The sequence below is a fragment of the Balaenoptera borealis genome (genome assembly GCF_965194805.1).
Source record: "Balaenoptera borealis genome assembly, chromosome: 1".
Classification (NCBI taxonomy): Eukaryota; Metazoa; Chordata; class Mammalia; order Artiodactyla; family Balaenopteridae; genus Balaenoptera; species Balaenoptera borealis.
In genome coordinates this window covers 61,161,113-61,179,658 of record NC_138860.1, presented here as the reverse complement: position 1 = coordinate 61,179,658, position 18,546 = coordinate 61,161,113, and the positions used below count along the sequence as shown (strand labels likewise).

The 18,546-nt window shown below is 46.2% G+C and overlaps 1 long non-coding RNA gene across 1 annotated transcript in view; it reads left to right on the top strand.

Annotated features, from left to right (window-relative positions):
• The window catches only part of LOC309636198, a 937,790-nt gene that overhangs the window by 538,956 nt on the left and 380,288 nt on the right, over positions 1 to 18,546 (top strand). The window lies entirely within an intron of this gene.

Below are 18,546 nucleotides of genomic sequence, written 5' to 3'. Positions count from 1 at the left end.
CACCTGCATGTGTTACAAAGCCACAAAGCCAGCCATAGAGCCACAGGTACAGGGGAACTTGCCATTACAGTTCCCAGGCTTGCTAGAGATCATCATACTGATGAAATAAGTAGAGCAACAGTGTCACAGTGTTACCCAAATGCTGATTTTGTCATCACTGTAGGTCTAATACAATCAGAGAGGGCACTGGAATGTTTGCTACGAAACACTTGAATACTGAATTCATATTCTAAACTAAACCTATGCTGTAGTAAAGGTCATTTCAGGAGGGAAAACTCATAAAAACAACTGCACTCTTAAAGGGGTGATTAATGATTGTATAAAATGTGTTCCAAGGTTCAGATTGCTCCTGTATCCTTGTTCACAGAGGTGCAGCGGTGAGGTCAAACGACAAAGCATATACAAGACATTCACTATTTATTCAATTGCTATTTAATAAGCCCTTACTGTATCAAGTCAAGGCACTAAGCCATGTGAGGGAAACAGAAAAAGAGATTATCTTCAGCCAAAAAAAAAATGAGAATGTTAGCCTTGCTGATGTCCAAAGTCGCTTTCAGTTCTAACATTTTAGGATTCCTTGATGAAGATATGGGGCCTACCTTTAAGAAACAAGTCTGGTACAATAGCGAAACTAAATAGAAGTTGCTCTGTATAGAATGCTTTTAAATGGAGTTTTTAAAATCTATCATTTATACTCATACATATGGACCTCCTACCTGCTAGGATTTTTATATGGTCTTTCACCTCAATTTTTACTGATCCCTTTAAACACTGGGAGCATTGTCTTTTTTTTTTTTTCAAAAAATCTGGTTGTAAAACTAAGTCACAGGGAAGAAAATGGATTTTCCTGGAGTCAAATAATAAGATTGTGGCAGAACCTAGACCCCCTTGATAAATTATGAATTAATTTTCAGTGGTCCCCATTCCCCCTGCACCCTCCGTTCACTAATAAAGAATGCAATTAAAGTGGGCCATCCTCCTTTCCTTGTTGCCAAGGTATAACTATTCATGAAAGACTCTTTGCGTAAAGCTGTTGAAGGCAATTTTGAGTACAGGCTTTAAAAACCAGACAAACCTTGTTCAGATTCTGGTTTCACCACTTATCAGTTATTAGGGACCTGGGTGAATTACTTAAACTTTTCAAGCCTCAATTTTCTCATAAGTTGAAATATTAATTCCTCTCCAGTTTATTTGAGAATTAAAAGCATCCATCAGTGCCTGGCACATAATGGCTGTTCATCCCATGTTGAGCCCATTCCCTACCCCTCCATCTTCCATTCCTCCTGTAAAGCCTTCCATGAACAGAATGTCATGGAACTGTAACTGCCCCATTATTTCACTGAGACACATGGCCCATGGAAGAACAAACTACCCAGAGAAGAAGCCAAGAAGCCCGGGATAGATGAGGCCAAAGACAGGTGTTGAGTTGATTAAGTCTAAACGTTGACTTCATTTTCAACCTTGAATGTGCAAAATCCCATTGAATGTTTCTTCTCCTTTTCCTCAGTTTACTATAACCCCTCACTAGACACACAACTGTGCAATCCTGGCACTTCATTTGGTCCAGGCATTTGCACATCAGAGTCAAACAGTCAACTTTAAAAGGAGGAAAAGGAAACAAGTTTGCGAGAGAAGAGACCCAAGAATTCTACCTATTTCTTCCAGGAAATGGAAGCCCTGAATGGATTCAAGTGTTGCTGAGTTGCTAGTCAGTGGACTCATTAGATTTTTATATGATAAATTAAAACTAAAGGAAGAAAAAAGATGCTATTTCTCTCACCAGACTATTATCCTGAAGTGAGGACAGGGAGATGTTGCCACAACATGCCAGAAGGACGGGGCTTGCGTGTTATTTGCAGGGCAGCAAGAACCCCTAATATACCGAAACTAATACCCCCAATGGGCCTAAAATGTCCCCACTACTAAAGAGTCACATTTAATGATAAGGCACTGAGCCCCAAGGAGTCCCTAGTGCATATGCACACAGCAGAACACAGAAATATAAGGGAATAGACACGGGATGTGGGAGTTCCGATGGCAGAGATCCCACTGGCAAAAAATGCAGAAAGAGAATGAAAGCTGCCAAAGACAAGTTAATAAGGTTTTGCCTGGGCTCAGAGTTCTCAGTGGAGAGAGTGCTCAGGACAGCTCGCAACTGTGCCATGGGGGATGTCCTCATCCCATCTCACCTTACGGCCCTCCTGGTAGTCAGAACTGCCCAACCCTTTCACTTGGTGCTTGTGCTTAGTGCTTGCTCTGAGCCCATCACTTGTTGTCACATTATGTTTAATTTAACCTTCACTAAGATCTGAGGGATTTAAGGTACACTGTTCTCATCTGGAGCATTTGGTAACAAAGGATAATCTCAAACTAACTCAAGAAAAGGGGAGCGTTAATCAAAAGATACAGAAATCTCATAGGAATCCAAGGAGAGTCTGCACGCAACAGCTGGGCCCCATGAGAAGAGAAACTGAGAAGCTGTTCAGAACTCTGGCAGAGGTTGTCAACCATCTCCCAGGGTTCACTTCCCTCTTCTTCTTCTTCTTCTTAATACAGAACCCTCTGTGCTTTATGTGGGTGCATGGATGCCAGTCTGGCACTACAGTTCCCAGCCTGCCTTGCAGCTGGGTGCAGTATTGTAAGTAAGGGGGTATAAATGGAAGTGAGATGTATAAATTTGGCGTCATCTTCTTAAAGCCAAAGACATTGTCTAAGATTTTCTCCTTGCAGTAAGATGGAATGCAGATTTGGTATTGACTCAGCCTTAGTCATGCAAAGAAGGACAACACCATTGAGGTCGCCAGAGTAACAAGATGGAAAAACAAGGGTCCCTTGATAACTTCATGCAACAGAACCGCCTTGCCAGCCTGGACCATTCACCTCCAGGCTGTTAGGGAAGAAAGAAATAACTATTCTTTTCTTTGAGCCACTTTCTTTTTGGGTCTCTGTTACAGTGGCTTGGCTCACATCTTAACTAATACAAGAATCGAGAGCTAGCCCATAGATGGAGCTTTCCTTGAGTCACAGCCATCCTGGTTTACTCTGCCATAATTGGATGGAAGGGGCACCGTCTTAATCAGCTCAGGCTGCTGTAACAAAATACCATAGACTGGGTGGCTTAAAGAACAGATATTTATTTTCTCACAGTTCTAGAAGCTGAAGGTTTAAGATCAGGGTGCCAGCATGGTTGGGTAATTGGTGAGGGCCCTCTTCCTGGCTGGCAAACCATCTTATTGTATCTTTGCTTGGCTGAGAGAGAGAGAGTTCTGGTGTCTCCTTCTAATAAGGGCTCTAATTCCATCTTGGAGCTCCACTCTCATGACCTCATCTAAACCTAATTACCTCCCAAAGGATTCATCTCCTAATACCATCATATTGGGGTTAGGGCTCCAACATAGGAATCTGGGGGGAGACCTAAACATTCAGTCTATAATCGGCACCACAGTAAAAACAGAGCAGTTTCAGAAGCCCTTATAGCACACGTCCACAGATCATGTAGTGAGGAGAGTCAGCTGAATAAGCATTTGAACTCATGATCTGTCACTCAGTTGAGGTTCCTGAAAGTTCAATACCTGGAAGATATTAATTCTGTAAGCATCATATTCTAAAATCTCCAATGGATTATATTTTCTAGGTGCAAGCCATCTATTCTCATATCATTTCTAATCACAGCACAGGAGAATTTTACACACGCCAGTGTTCTGGTTCTCAAACTTTAGCATGCATCCCAATCAACTGAGGACTTGTTTAAACAGATTTACTGGCCCCCTACTGATACAGTAGGTCTGGAGTGAGGCCTGAGAATTTACATTTCTAGGAAGTTCCCAGGTGATGTTGATGCTGCTGGGCTGGACATCACGCTTTGAGATCCACTGATACACATCATCCACCACTGTCCTACATGTTGTATAGAAAACACACATAAAAAAAGCAAAAACAAGAACAAAATTTTTGAAAATTAAAAAAAAACACACAGCTGTTGCTGGCATACTACACAGAGTCTTAAAGCCAGATGCTAATAGAAACACTAAACACCATGATATTTTAGCTTATTCAAAATGCAAGGATGCATTTCTGGTCTGTGACTTGGTAAGCAAACAAATACATCCTTTGTTTAACAAATATTAACAAGTGATTTTATCCTCGACCAGGCACTAGGAGCTAGCAGTGACAAAGCAGACAAAAATGCCAGTCCCTATAGAGCTTAAATTTGAACAGGAAGAGCTGTCATTTGTTGAGTTTCTGTTATGTCCTAAGCCCTTTTCATTAATTATCTCTAATTCCCACAAAGACCATAAAATATAGGTGTCGTTATTCCCATTTTCAAGATGAGAAAGTTGACCCTCATGTCGTTAAGTAACTCACAGAATCAAATGGCTCTGTCTCCAAAACCCATGTACTTTCCATGACACCACAATGAAATATAGTTGGCTAACACTACACAGGGATTTTTAGCTGAAATATCCTGTATTTTGCCAGCAAAGGATTTCTTTTTCACTACTATGGCCTGGAAAGATCTCTGAAGGATTGGGGACCTTCAAGTATAAGATCACAAGGGCTGGATGGGAATATTATAGACTGCAAGAAAGGGATAGTTTTCCTAACTCTTGACTACAACACACTGGATCATCCGGCCAGTGTTAAGTTAATGGCAGGGCCACAGTAAAGTTTTTGTGGGTTCAGAAGTTTACTTTGAACAGCAACTGTACATTAAAACTAGCAGGTCCCTAGTTAAAATTGGAGATCTTTCCTTCCTTCAATCATTTATTCAATAAATGTTTCCTGAAACTTCTGTGTGGCAGGCACTATGCTAGGAAGTGTGGCGAATTCGAGGTAAGACTTTGTTTCTGTTCTCAAGCAGGTTACAGTGTAAGTATAGTAAGTCCCCTACGTACAAACAAGTTCCGTTCTGAGAGCAGGTTCATAAGTCAATTTGTTCATAAGTCCAACAGAGTTAGCCTAGGTACAGTTGGCTATATAGTACTGTACTGTAATAGGTTTATAATGCTTTTCACACAAATAATACATCAAAAACAGACAAACACAAAAAATAAAACATCTTTAATCTTACAGTACAGTACCTTCAAAAGTATGGTAGTACAGTACAACAGCTGGCATACAGGGGCTGGCATCGAGTGAACAGGCAAGAAGAGTTACTGACTGGAGGAAGGAGAGGAGGTGGGAGGTGGTAGAGCTGAAGGATCGTCAGCAACAGGACATGGAGGGCAAGCTGCATGTGACAACGTACGTCAGACACGTGAACTAACTTACGTGATGGGAAAGTTTGCAACCTGAAGGTTCGTATGTAGGGGACTTACTGTATAGCGACTTCTTCCTGGCCCTCCTCCAGTTACTGCATTTGGGGTTCTCTTTGGGACAGTAATTTTTGTCTTATGTTTTATACTTTGAACTTTTTATCTTTATTCATAATCCCAATTCATACATCAGTTTGTGCTGTTTGGTTTTGTTTGTTTGTTTTAGTGGAGCTATTTATATATAGGAGTTGGGTATTTGGTGAGACAATAGAGTGATTTATTTTTTCAAAGAGAAATGGCAGTGATTATCCAAGATCTTGGGGAAATATTAAAAAGAGGCGGTGGGTCCTGAAGCGATGGGAGAAAAGAAAAATTCTTGGAAGTTAAAGAATCTATGATCCTTAAAAAAAGACAGGAACTTACTCTCAAGTAGAGAGAGAGGAGAAGAGAGTCTTAAAAGAGGAAGAAGGAATCTTTGTAGTGAAGTAAAAAGTGCAACTAGGTGGGCAAAAGAAAGACAAGAACACTCAGTAGAACTCTTCCTTTAAAGGGTTTTCCCACCCTTTGCTGAATTGCATACTTGGACTTCATTGAGTGTGGTTGCCCATGTGCATTGTCAACTTCAGGGTATAGTTTACCTCAATTTTTTCAAAGAAAACAAGGATTACAGTTTGACAGCTCACAGGTTTGGATGTCTTTAATAGGTGCATACAATGTATGTCTTCTTAAGTTCGGAGGCTTGAAATCAGACCCAGGGTTCCACAGAGGACTCAGTTCTTCATTCAAAAGGACCAGCTAGAACTCTGTCTGTGTCACCACTTCACCTGGGGATGGGGGCTTGGGGGTGTGGGGGGAGAAGACAGCAAGTTACTGGTAACAATCAGGTCTTTGTTTTTTGTTTTTTTTTTAATTAATTAATTTATTTATTTATTTTTGGCTGTGTTGGGTCTTCGTTTTTGTGTGAGGGCTTTCTTTAGTTGCGGCGAGCGGGGGCCACTCTTCATCGCGGTGCGCGGGCCTCTCACTGTCGCGGCCTCTCTTGTTGCGGAGCACAGGCTCCAGACGCGCAGGCTCAGTAGTTGTGGCTCACGGGCCCAGTTGCTCCGCGGCATGTGGGATCTTCCCAGACCAGGACTCGAACCCATGTCTCCTGCATCTGCAGGCAGATTCTCAACCACTGCGCCACCAGGGAAGCCCACGGTCTTTGGTTTTACTCCTTAAAAATCCCTCTGTGCAAAGGTGCTACAGTGAGCACACATTGTTTTATTTCCACATACCCTTGATCTAAGCACAGTGAGCAGCTGTCTCCGAATTTTCTAGTGTGTTTTCAAATCTCAAAGATCTAAGCTGTCTTATGTGTTTCTTCATCAAGTTTAAGCATATTAAGATAGTTCCTGAATACAACCGTCTCAGCCTAGGACACATTCCAGTGCTTAGCATGGGGGTCTTAATTATAACCAGCTGTGCTATCTTCCCAAACTTCTACACACCGTAAGGTAGGGCTTCTCAATCATCTTGGTGCTTAATAGTTACCGGGGAAGCTTGCTCACATGCAGATTCCTGGGCCCTATCCAGGTAGTGATTCAGGAGGACGATGGGGATAAGCCCAGGAATGTGCCCTTTAAAGGAGTCAACCAGGTAAATCTGATGCAGAGGATTCATGGTCAACATATTGAGAAAATCTGTGCAATCATATTAGGGTTTGAGACAAATGTGCAGGGGGACCTCTTTACTCACTCAGCTAAATTTATAGAGCATATACTATGTGTCCATCTGTGCTAGGTAGAGGGGATACCATGGTGGACCAAGGCTGTTTCTTATGAAACTTAAGTAAGCAAATAATCACACAAATGAATGTAGAACTACTTCTGCGACAAACAGCACAAAGAAGAGTTACACGGTGCCATGAAAACCTGTGGCTAAGATGTTTTCCCTAGTCTCAGACATCTGGGAAGTCTTCCCCTGAAAGCTCAGTAGGTGTTACCTAGCCAAAAGGGGAGAGAGAAACACTCCAGACACAGAGGGACTAGCGTGTGTAAAAGCCTCGAGGCCAGAAGAAGCTTGGAGAGTCCGAGGAGCTGCCGAAAGTTACCCTGGGGACTCAATAATGTGTAGTCCAGTGATGGCCAACCCCAATCAAGACTTCCAAACTAACATGCCATCCTTTCAGAAGGCTGACGAAACTGAAGAATTATTGATTTGCTGGAAGTGGCTCTTAATTTGCAACCAAATGTGAGCTGCTCTAAGACCCATCGTCAGTTAACAGGCTAAAACTGGCAGGGCGGCTGGCGTGCTGGGTCTGGATAAATCACACACCCTGTGCCATCACAACTCGTACTAAGATTAGGCAACAGCTGTCTAAATCCCACAGCCCCCAGAGAGGCTGGAGGAGATCGAATCCACTGTTGCCATAGGAAGTAGAGAAATATGATGGGCAGAATATCAACAGATCCAGCCTTTGCCAATAGGGCAGAGTCACAGATCATGCCCATAGCACTATCTATATGCATCTGTTTTCTACACACTCTTTTTGAGATCTTTTCCAGCTGTGCTCCCCTGCTTCTTCCAGAGCCACTTCCTCTGATCCCAGTGACCTGGACTTTTCTAATGGTTTGCTCTTACAATGGCTCGCCTTTCTTACCACAAAAGAAAGAGATTTGATATTCTCATTGGACAACATAGATAATGGCAGCCATCCCAGGATTTGTATTTTGAAAAAGGTCTGGAAAATACTAACTCAAAAGAACAAATCAATATGTGTCAAATTCCTCTGTATCATTGTGGCGGAGACAGGGATAGACCCTATAATTTTTAGCTGGGCCCATGGTGCCCAAAATAAAGACTATATTTCTCATCTTTCCTTATAGCCAAGTGTTGCCCCGAGGCCAAATTCTGACCAATGAGATGGGAGCAGACATGCTGTGTTACAGTTGCTGGATGTTTCCATAAAGGGAAGTTGGCACTTACATCTTTCCTTTTCTTCTTTGTCCTCTCTTCTAGCCTGGCTGGGATGACTGCCATCCTAGGTACCACTTTGGCCCATGAGAGCAAGGGCCACATAGAAGGGATAGTAAAAAGGTAAGCTGGAAGAGGCCCAAATCCCTACGGATGTAATAGAATACAGCCATGTCCCCATTCCTGGACCACTTTCCTCTGGACTTGTAAGTGAGAGGGAAATAAATCCTATGTTGTTGAGGCCATGGTTATTTTGGGTTTCCGTTACTCACAGCCAAACCTAACTCCAACTGATAAAACCATCGTGGAAGATTTTTCTTTCTTTTTTTCTTTTTTAATGGAGGATCACAGTGAAGTTACTTCTTGGGGTCCCTCAAATGTAGGCAACAATATTCTCCATCTTCATGTGTGGCTGCTTCTTCAGGTCAACCCAAGTTGAATTATAAGATGGAAAATGGACATGAACTAGGGGCACGAGGCCTTGGTCTGAAGCCCGTCCAGCCACAAGCTCTCCTGCTATTTTCTCTCACTGGGCTTCTGCTTCCTCATCTGAAAAATAACCTCTAAGTTCCCTTACAAATCGTAGAGTTTCTAAGACCAGGCATGTTAGGCCTCCCCCAAGCCTTATGCCCACTCTGCCTGTCAAGGGAAATTGTTATTAGGATGAAGGGTTTTCATCTAACCAACAACAGGTTGTGTTTTTAAAGTCTATTATTACTTGTTTGGAACTTGCAACACAATTTTCCACAAGTCTATAATGTACATGAAGTTTAGGGTCTCGAGCAAACTCCAGAAGGATATTTAATCAACTTTCCGTTCAGCTGTAGTGTGGGGAGAGTCAGGGAACCAAAACAATATGTAAAAGATTGGTGTGGGGGGAAAAGTGCTCAATTTCAAATTGGAGGAGGGACAGAAATGTCTTTTCCTTCACCCTTGGCAGAGAAGGGGACACACACCCTCCCTTAGCCCTGTGTTCTGCTGGGGAGAATAATCACCTCAGAGTAACAGCGCTTCCCTTTCACATCCAGATTCCTATGAAATAAGAAAATGGGAGTCTCAACAAATGTAAGGACACCAAGGGGGGAAAGTGGCGGGGGGCGATGGTGGTGGTGGGATGAATTGGGAGATTGGGATTGACACGTATACACTGATGTGTATAAAATGGATAACTAATAAGAACCTGCTGTATAAAAAAATAAATAAAATAAAATTTAAATGATAAAAAAATAAAAAATAATAAATAAATTTTAAAAAAAGAAAACGGGGGCTTCCCTGGTGGCGCAGTGGTTGAGAATCTGCCTGCCAATGCAGGGGACACGGGTTCAAGCCCTGGTCTGGGAAGATCCCACGTGCCGCAGAGCAACTAGGCCCGTGAGCCACAACTACTGAGCCTGCGCGTCTGGAGCCTGTGCTCCGCAACAAGAGAGGCCGCGACAGTGAGAGGCCTGCGCACCGCGATGAAGAGTAGCCCCCACTTGCCGCAACTAGAGAAAGCCCTCGCACAGAAACGAAGACCCAACACAGCCATAAATAAATAAATAAATAAATAAATAAATAAATAAATAAATAAAAAAGAAAATGGGAGTTTCAGTCGGTGTCAAATATGACACCTGAGACTGCTGTCTGGTTTTCTTCAGTCTAATTCTGATTTCATTTGAAAACTTTGTCCTGCAGAGAAAAGAAAGGCCATTTTCTGGGAATGTCCAGATTCCCTTAAGTAGATATTATGCAGAAGCCCTGGGAGAGGTAAAGGGAGGAAGGGTGCTCTCTTTTAAGGAAATGTTGCCTTATGGAAAAGTCTGACTTTTCCTGTTGGTCGCAGTTGCACAGAGCCTGGGCATCACCCAGTTCAACCAAGGGAGCTCAGCAATGAAGACGCAATGAGGGACAGACCTGATTTCATATGCTGGAGGAACGGAAGGAGTATCTTTTTCTTCCTACCCTGATGAACGTCAGAGTGTTGGGAATGAAGTCACAATTCTCCGATAGACTCTGATCTGCTCCGCTCTTTTTCTTCCTGTAGAAAGGGCAGTCCAAGCCCTATACCTCTAAGTCTCATCTTTTCTCTATTAAAAAAAAATCTTTGTCCCAGACATTCCCTCCATCTACCCTTCCTAAACATAGCCCACATTTCCATGCCTTTGCACGAGCTTCCCCTCCGCCTGCCCTGCCTTTCCCCTCACAGGCTAACTCTTCCTTGTCCAGATGCCACCATCTGCAGGAAGCCTTCCCACCTCTCAGGAGGTCCCTCTCTTGTGTTCTCTCCTAGCACCCTTGGCAGATAACAGGCTGTTCCCACATGAGAGAATAAGCTGCTTGACCATCTCAACTCTCTGGTGACCAGCAAAGTGACCCAGCACACGGTAAGGTTACCGATATTCAATGAATGAGTGAAGGGGTGTTCCTTCTTTTCTGCTTCTTCTCACAGGGTTGTTGGAATCCTGTTCAGGGCCCACCTCTTCCAAAAGGGGTACCTCTCATCTCTAAATTCCTATTGTCCCTCTTGTTTGTGGTACCCATTGTGGAACATGGTCATTTACTACCCTGCATTGTTGTCTGCTCATTCCTGTGTATCTGGCCTCACTGACTTGATCGTCTGCTGCTAAAAGGTCCAGACATCTTCTCTGTCTTTTGTGATTCCCTCGGTTTCTAAGGCTATGCTATATACACAGTAGGCAACCGATGAATGATTGATGAATAAGTACATGAATCCAAGACAGGCTTCTTTAAATTGTGACCCAATGAGACTTACATTATCTCGGAGAGCTTTTGACATGCACAAAAAAAAGAAGAAGCTTTACATGATTCCACCCATTTGGTGCCATGAGGTATGCTTGCACTTTCTATATGTACACATCTTCCTTCTGAAGAGGCAGTTAGGCCTAGTGGTTCAGAGCACAGGCCCTGGAACCAGGCTGCCTGGGTCCGAATGTGGGCTTCCTTCTTGCTAGCCTTAGGGATCTAATCTATATGAGAGACTTAGTTGCTTTGTGTGTAAAATGAAGATAACAATAATAGGAGTGTATTAGTCAGGGCTCTTCAGAGAAGCAGAACCAATAGGATATATATAGATATATCTATAAGAGGAGGTTTATTATAGGAAGTGTCTCACTCTGTTATGGAGGCTGACAAGTCCCATGATTTGCCATCTGCAAGCGGAGAACCAGGAAAGCCAGCGGTAAGTCAGTCTGAACTGAAAGGTTTAAGTCCCAGTCTGAGTCTGAAAAACCCTAGAACCTGGAGCACCAGTGTCTGAGGGCCGGACAAGATAAATGTCCCACTCAAGCAAAGAGAAGGAATTTGCCCTTCCTCTGCTTTTTTGTTCTACTCAGGCCCTCAACGTGCTGGACAATGCCCACCTGCTTTGGTGTGGGTGATCCTCTTTACATAGTCTACTGATTCAAATGCTAATCTCTTCCAGAGAGACCCTCACAGACACATCCAGAATAATACTTTACCAGCCATCTGGGCATCCTTTAGTCCAGTCAAGTTGACATGTAAAATTAACCATCATAGGACTTACCTCATGAAGTTGTTAAATAGGTAATATAAAGTAGAAAAGGTAATCCATATTGAATACTTGGCATAGTGTCTGACTTATCATGTTTGATAAACACAGTTATTATTAGCCAGTGTAGCTTTTAATATGATGCCAGAAGGTTTAAAGGGAACAAGAGCTCTTGGGAAAGCCAGGGCTCAGTGATCCTGGTCATCATTCCACTCATTTATGTGTTACTGTGAGGAAAGACACAGCAATAACTTTTGGAACCAGGACGTCAAGCACCTTGGCAGGTAGTGTCATGTCATGTGACTGGACGGAAGGCCATCTGGTACTCAGGATGCATTTCAAAAATGCCAGCAAAGGGGGCCTACCCTCCATGATCGGTGGGTGCAATGCCATGTAGATGGTAGGTATGAAAGACTGAATGTTATCATTTATTAATGCAGAAAACAAGCTGTTAGCTAGCTATGATACAGATGTGGCAAACAGCCCATTTGCCTAAAGGATCTGCTCCTCGAGAGTATAAAATCCTTCTCATTACTCGGTGTAGAAATGAGTATAAATTAAATTGTAATCCAGTTTATGCAATTTTTTTGCATTTTTTTCTGTCTCCCAGCTCCTTCTCAAAGGAAAATAAATGCAAAACAGTCTGTTTTCATTTCTCCCCTTTGGTTTGATTCCTACAAAGTAGCCACATTAAAATGCAATCTTTCTAGAATGGTGTGGAAAGTTACAGTACCTCAAAAAGAAAAAAAATCTGGCAAATTTTATAGGGTGTATAAAGTTCTTTGTTCTACGCGTTTGTTTGCCTACCTGTCTGCCTGTCTATCTGGGCGTGTGCGTCTGTCTCATGCCAGCCAACAGCCATGCAGCCCTTTCAACCAGCAGGAGCCACATTGAGGGGGGGTGTGGCGGGGAGGAACCTAGGCCAAGACCGTCAATGCTGAGGTTTCCCAACAACCTCTGACCTGTGAAAACGGGATCTGTGCCAACCTGACTCCCCCACCTGGATTAAGACCGAGAGCAAAGTAAGCCTTTGCCAGTTAGCAGTGGGAACTGCAGCTGCGGGACCATGAGAGACGTAGGACCATAAAAGCCTCAGCCAGCTGACCTGCCTGTGGGCCAAAACTGGGCACTGGGGGCCGCTGAGGAAGTCAGGCGGTGGTGAGAAAGCCTGCAGAATGCCGCTGAGTCACTTCGATGGGGACGCTAGAATAAAGACCTCCAGACTCCGGCCCAGCACCTGCCCAGAATAGTCCCTTCAAGGTCAGCCTTTGCAGCATTTTGCCCTGGAGCCCAGGGACAGGTGTTCCCCCCTGCCCTGACGGCTCCATGTGTAGCCACTTTCCTTGAGCTAGACTTCAAGGGGAGGGGGTGTCTCTGGTTTTTTTGCAAGAGCTTTTTCTAAAACGTTTATCTGACTTCAGTGTTAAAAAGGCCTAGCTCAATAAAACCACGAAGGCATAGTGTCGGGAGGATAGTAATTGATTAAGAAAATGATAGTGTCCTGATCACAATCCAAAATGATCTCCACTGGACTCTGCGCTCCTTGGAACCAGGGTACTTGCTTTAAAAAAGGACGTCAACAAATGGGAACTTGTGCAGGGGAAAGGCGTTAGTACGATGAGGAGGTCAGAAACCAGCTCCCACATGAACTGAAGAAACTGGGGACTTTTTACTTTGAAAGGTATCAATATACGTAGAGCTGACACGTTGAAGATGCACCCGACTTGCATCCTGTCCCTTCAAGGAGAGAACCAGGATTGGGCCGAAGTTACCAGGAGCTAGGTTTTAGTTCAGAGTTTCCCAACAGTGGAACATTCCACTGCAGGGGAGGGAAGACACAACCCCTGGAGCTGTTCAACTAGAGGCTAGTTGACCTTATCTCCAGGAGAAGGGATTCTGGACTCAAGGACTTCGGACATTATTTTCAGAAGCGCTATACACAGTGAATTCATCCACGATGCCTCCCCAGTACTGCCAGGTCCTCAATTAAAGAGCAGAAAGAAGTTGAAAATTAAGCAGACCATAAAATGGACATTCCCTCTCATCCCTGGAAAACTTCAAGTAAGTGGTCCAGTAAAAAAAGGATCATAACATGCCCCAGATTCTCATCTCATCTACACCTGTCCCCGAGGCCAATTAGACCATGCCTCTCTGACAGTAAAATGCTGCAATGGGACCTCCCCTCACTGAGCTTAGGCTCTCAGAGGGGTGTCCACTTGTCACCTTTTAAGTAGATAGAAAATACAGGAAAGGACTTTTATTTTCTAAAGCCTAGGATGCGCTGGCTGGCACCAGACATTTTTCCAAGGTAAAAGAAAATTCAACCTCTTGCCCCGCACTGGGGAAGTACAAAGGAACAAGTAAACTCTGAAAGCTCTAAGGATAGTTTAGCAGTACACCTCCCAGATCTTCATTCCTTACTGCCCACCACATCAGGAATATTTGCAGAGACCATGAACCTCTGTGGTCCTGCCAGAACAAACAAACAAAAAAATCATGTTCTCTGTGTCCTCTTCTCTCTACTATGGTCACCTCCACCATCTACACACCGAATAGCAACTTGGCAAAGGACAGGGGTGGTGGAGAGAAAACAGGCAAGTCTCATTACACCATGCACGCTTTCTGGATTTAAGTTTCCTGACTTACGAGTTAGGAAACAGTGTAACAGAAAGCAACTTTTGGAAGCTTGCCTGCCAGGGCCTGGTGACCAAGGTGACACAGGTAACTTGTCACTTCCACTGATGTCAGGAACAGACTCAAATGGGTCTTGCTTAAAAAAAAAAAAAAGAAAAGAAAAAATCCTTTTTCATTATCTTCTTACTATGTTCTCAACCAGGACAAGAATTCAATTCCAGACCCATTGAAATAGCAAAGCGCCAGAATGACCTTAAGTGAAAGTAATGGAGGGATGTTTCTCTGTGTCTCCATTCAGGGTCTCAGAACCATTCCAGAGAATGTTTTCCTATTAAATGCACAGAGTCCATGGTGAAGCACAGAATGATGTCCTGTGGAGCACTCAGGTTGCTGGGATGGATGGTTCGGGTGTTCAGCCTGGGGCTGGGTGGGCTGTGTGAGGTGTCAGGCAAGCATCCACCCACGTCCCCGCCACTGTGACCAGTCCGGGGCCATTGGCCAGTGCTTCTCTCTCCCAGACCTTGGCCTTCGTTGCAGCGCTGTACATTCTCGCTGCTTTCCATCGCAAACAGAGGCTGCCATTGAGCCATTTTCCTCAACACTGCATACAGTTCCTGCTGCCAAGATGAGTCATCATGCAACACGTACCCTCACCCCCGCCACTCTGGACTTAAAATACTCTAGGCCTGGCCGAACAGAACCCTGCTGTCCGTGAGCACGTGCATGAACTTGGGACGGGCAGGCTCAGCCCTCCTGAGCCCTCTGCGGAGCGGGCCGTGTTGTGTTTGCCCAAGGGGTTCAGAGAGCCAATAGCCTGGGGGCGGTTCTATTTTTCAGATCTGGATCTCCCTCGCGCAGCCTGCCAAGCCGCAGCCTCTCTTTTACAGGCAGGTAAACCTCCGTGTTAGCCTCCGCGATCTTGAGCAGAAGTAGCTGACAGCCTGGGGTTGATTGGTTCTGCCTCTTCTCCCAGCCCGGCTTCTGACTGGTCATGTTGCTACAAACTAGACCGCCCTTTCCTGCTTTTACCTCTGGACCCCTATCTCTGCCCCCTGGGTAGATTCTGCTTCAATGTGCATCTGGTTGTTTCCAGAGTTAGACCTGTCATCCTCCTAGCTTGGACAGAGGTCCCTAACCTCCCTCCACTCCTCGCTGCTGCCATCCCTGCTCTCGGCTTCCCCTCTCTCCATCCCCCCAAACCCCCCCCCCCCCACCCGCCCCGCCAGCACCAGTCTCAGGCAGAACAAACCACAGTACTCCAGAACTATTCCACTTCCCTAGCCTGCACAGAAAAAGAGATTGAAAAATTGTTCTTTTCACCCTGAGCCTTGAAACTGGGCTGAAGAATTCCTTCTTCCTTCTTTCTGCAGAGAAACACCGGACCTCCATAGGCACGGACTGAACGGCTTTCTGAGTTCCTTGTGGTCCACCCCCCCCCCCCCAGCCACACGCTCCACCTGCCAGAAGCACCCCTCCCTCTGGAGAACCACACGTTCTCCGCTTTCAACCTGCTGCTACAGCACCCTGCGCTGAAGGGGCCTCAGAACACAAGCCCAGCCCAGCAAAGCCCAAAGGGACATCGTGTGCTCAAGTTATTCATTACTCAAGTTAGAGGAGGTCACCGAGCAGGAAGCACACTGGAAAGCAAGGTGAAAGGTGGCATGGAGGGCGGGGAATTAGTCAGGGTGACCTTCTAAGGGAACTCAGAACCTGGCAGGAGGGCGGATCAGAGTGGGAAGGTCCTAGCAACAGCCCCAAGGTTAGACAAGGTCAAATGGAAACTGCTAATTATAATTAAGCTACCTACTTAATAGCTCTTGTTATGCACCAGGCACTGTGCTTAGCGCTTCCCACAACTACCATTTAATCCTTGCAACAATGTATCACTCTGATTTTACAACTGAGAGAACGGTCCTGCAGAGAACAAGTGACTTGCTCAAGGTCACACAGCTAGTGAGTACTGAAGCTGGGAGACTGAGTGCAGGTCTGTCTTGCCCTTCATCAGGTTGCTCTTTTTGGTGACACGGTTAGATGAGTGAAACAATTCTAGATGGTCTACAGTGGAAGGTGGAGTTTGAATCTGGTTCCCACAGAGCTGAGATCATGCTCTCCAGTGGCAATACCAGGTTTGGGTGACACGGAGGTTCCTATAAGCCAAGGGGAGGTTGGTTTAGAATGAGATGCTACTGTGAAGGCATGACCCTCGAAGCTTGTCAGAACCGGGGAAGAGTTTACATTGCAGGGGAGGGAGAATGAGCAAAGCTGGGGAGGTAAAATTTGAGGGGGGGGGGTGTATCCCCCATAGGAAGATAGCAGGTCAAGGACAACAGGAAAAGCTCATCCTTGCCAGACACAGGATCAGACCAATTGGCATTTGCCATAGCTCTAGAGAGCTAAGGTAGGACATCGCTTTTTTAAGAAAAATATATAAAAAAAAAAAAAAAACCTGGCAATGCGAGCCTTTCTCTGCATACTTTGTTGTACTACCTACTTCTACTGGAAAAGAGAGAAGGGGAGGGGAGAGAGAGAGGGGGAGAGAGAGAGGGAGGGGAATACAGGTGTGGGGATGTGAAGGGTGGGAAAGGGGAGTATGCACAAAGGAGGGCTCCACACTCTCCCTCAAACCCCTCACCCGTTCCCACTCCACCTTTCCCTCCACTCATCCTTTTTTGCAGATTCTTCTCACAAGTTTTCCTCTGTCTTACACATAGCGGGCACTCAATATAACACATGCCCTTCCCAGTGACCTGTCCTGCTGGAAACTCCTCCATGAGGTAACTTCTGTTGGGAGGGGACCAGGGGCATCATATCTGCAGGTGCAGCCTCTTCCTGCAGTTCTACCACCAACTTGGGGCTTTTCCAACATAAACACTGCAGGGGCAAAGCAGGGGGTGGCTTCCTTTCTCAACACTGCAGTTCTCAAGGTTGCCCTTGACCCAGCCCTACATGTAGCAGCCCCTCAGGGGCTGGGTGGATGGGTAGCTGCTTCTGCATTTCAGGAATTTTCAGGTTTGCCCAGGTCGGTAGGTGGGCCTTGAGAAGGACTGGTGGGAAAGAGCTCGTACTACATCGATTCAAGGTTGTCCTTAGACCTGCCAGGTTGACCTTGGCGACAGAAAGGTGACACCCGACAAGCATCCCCTGTATTGGCTTTCTGGATATGGGGAGGGGAAATCTCCTTTTCCAGGATGGGTTATGTTGCCCCCTGGGGATGGGACCTCTCTGCAGTGACTGAAGAGGCGCCCCTGCTGATTTCTGCTGTGTCACTCCCTTGAGAGGGACGTGTGAAGCTGTTCAGGTGTTTAGCGGAGGGAGATGAAACCAAGGAGTTTGGGTTTTCAGGCACAGGGGATAAAGGAGGGGAAGGGATAAAGGGTACCAAGGATTGCCCTGCACCTTCTCGCCATCTGAGCTGGGTTTCCCGTATCCTGTTTGGCCCCAGGCATTTTATAGAAGAACAAAGTGGTCGATACTCCCGAGGGGGCATAAAACCACGTCCGTGATAATACCAGCCACCGATTCGGCGCCAAGGGGAGTCCTCGGTGGCTGGGTCACGTGCAGACATTGTCGCCCGGGTCTAGACTGGTGTAAGCCGCCAGGCAGTGCGACTGGTTTCCGAAGGAGAGACTCACTGGGGGCTGGCGGGTCCGCCTCCTACACCTCCCACCCGTTCCGAACCCCGGATCCGGGCTGCCGCCCTGGGTGGGTTTGGCAATCGTCCTGCTTGAGGTGGTTCAGGCCGCCCACAGGGAGCACAGCCCGGCAGTCACGAGCCGGGGCTGCCGGCTGGGCTGGCCTGGAAGGAGAGGGACGGGCCGGAACTGCAACCGCAGGGGCTGGGAGCGCGGAGGGGGCGGCAGGTGCAGGAGCAGAGAGGCGGAGCGGAGCTGGGCAGAGTCGCCGACTCTCAGGCGTCCCGGAGTGACCTTCCCCCACCCAGCCAGGGCCTGGAAGGGGTGGACCTGCGGCGGAAGGAGGCCGGGAGCGCACGAGAGGGACCGGATCTGGACAGCCGGGCCGGGGTCCCCGAGCGTCTGCCGGGCGCCGGGCGACGCAGGTGCCGGGCACCTCACTAAAGAAAGGGCGAGTATGCGCCCAGCCCGGAGCGAGGAGGGGTCTGCGTGCTGCTGCCCGCGCGCCGCTCGCCGTTCCCTCGGCCCCTCTCCGCGCCCCCGCTCTCCAGCCCGCCCCTCA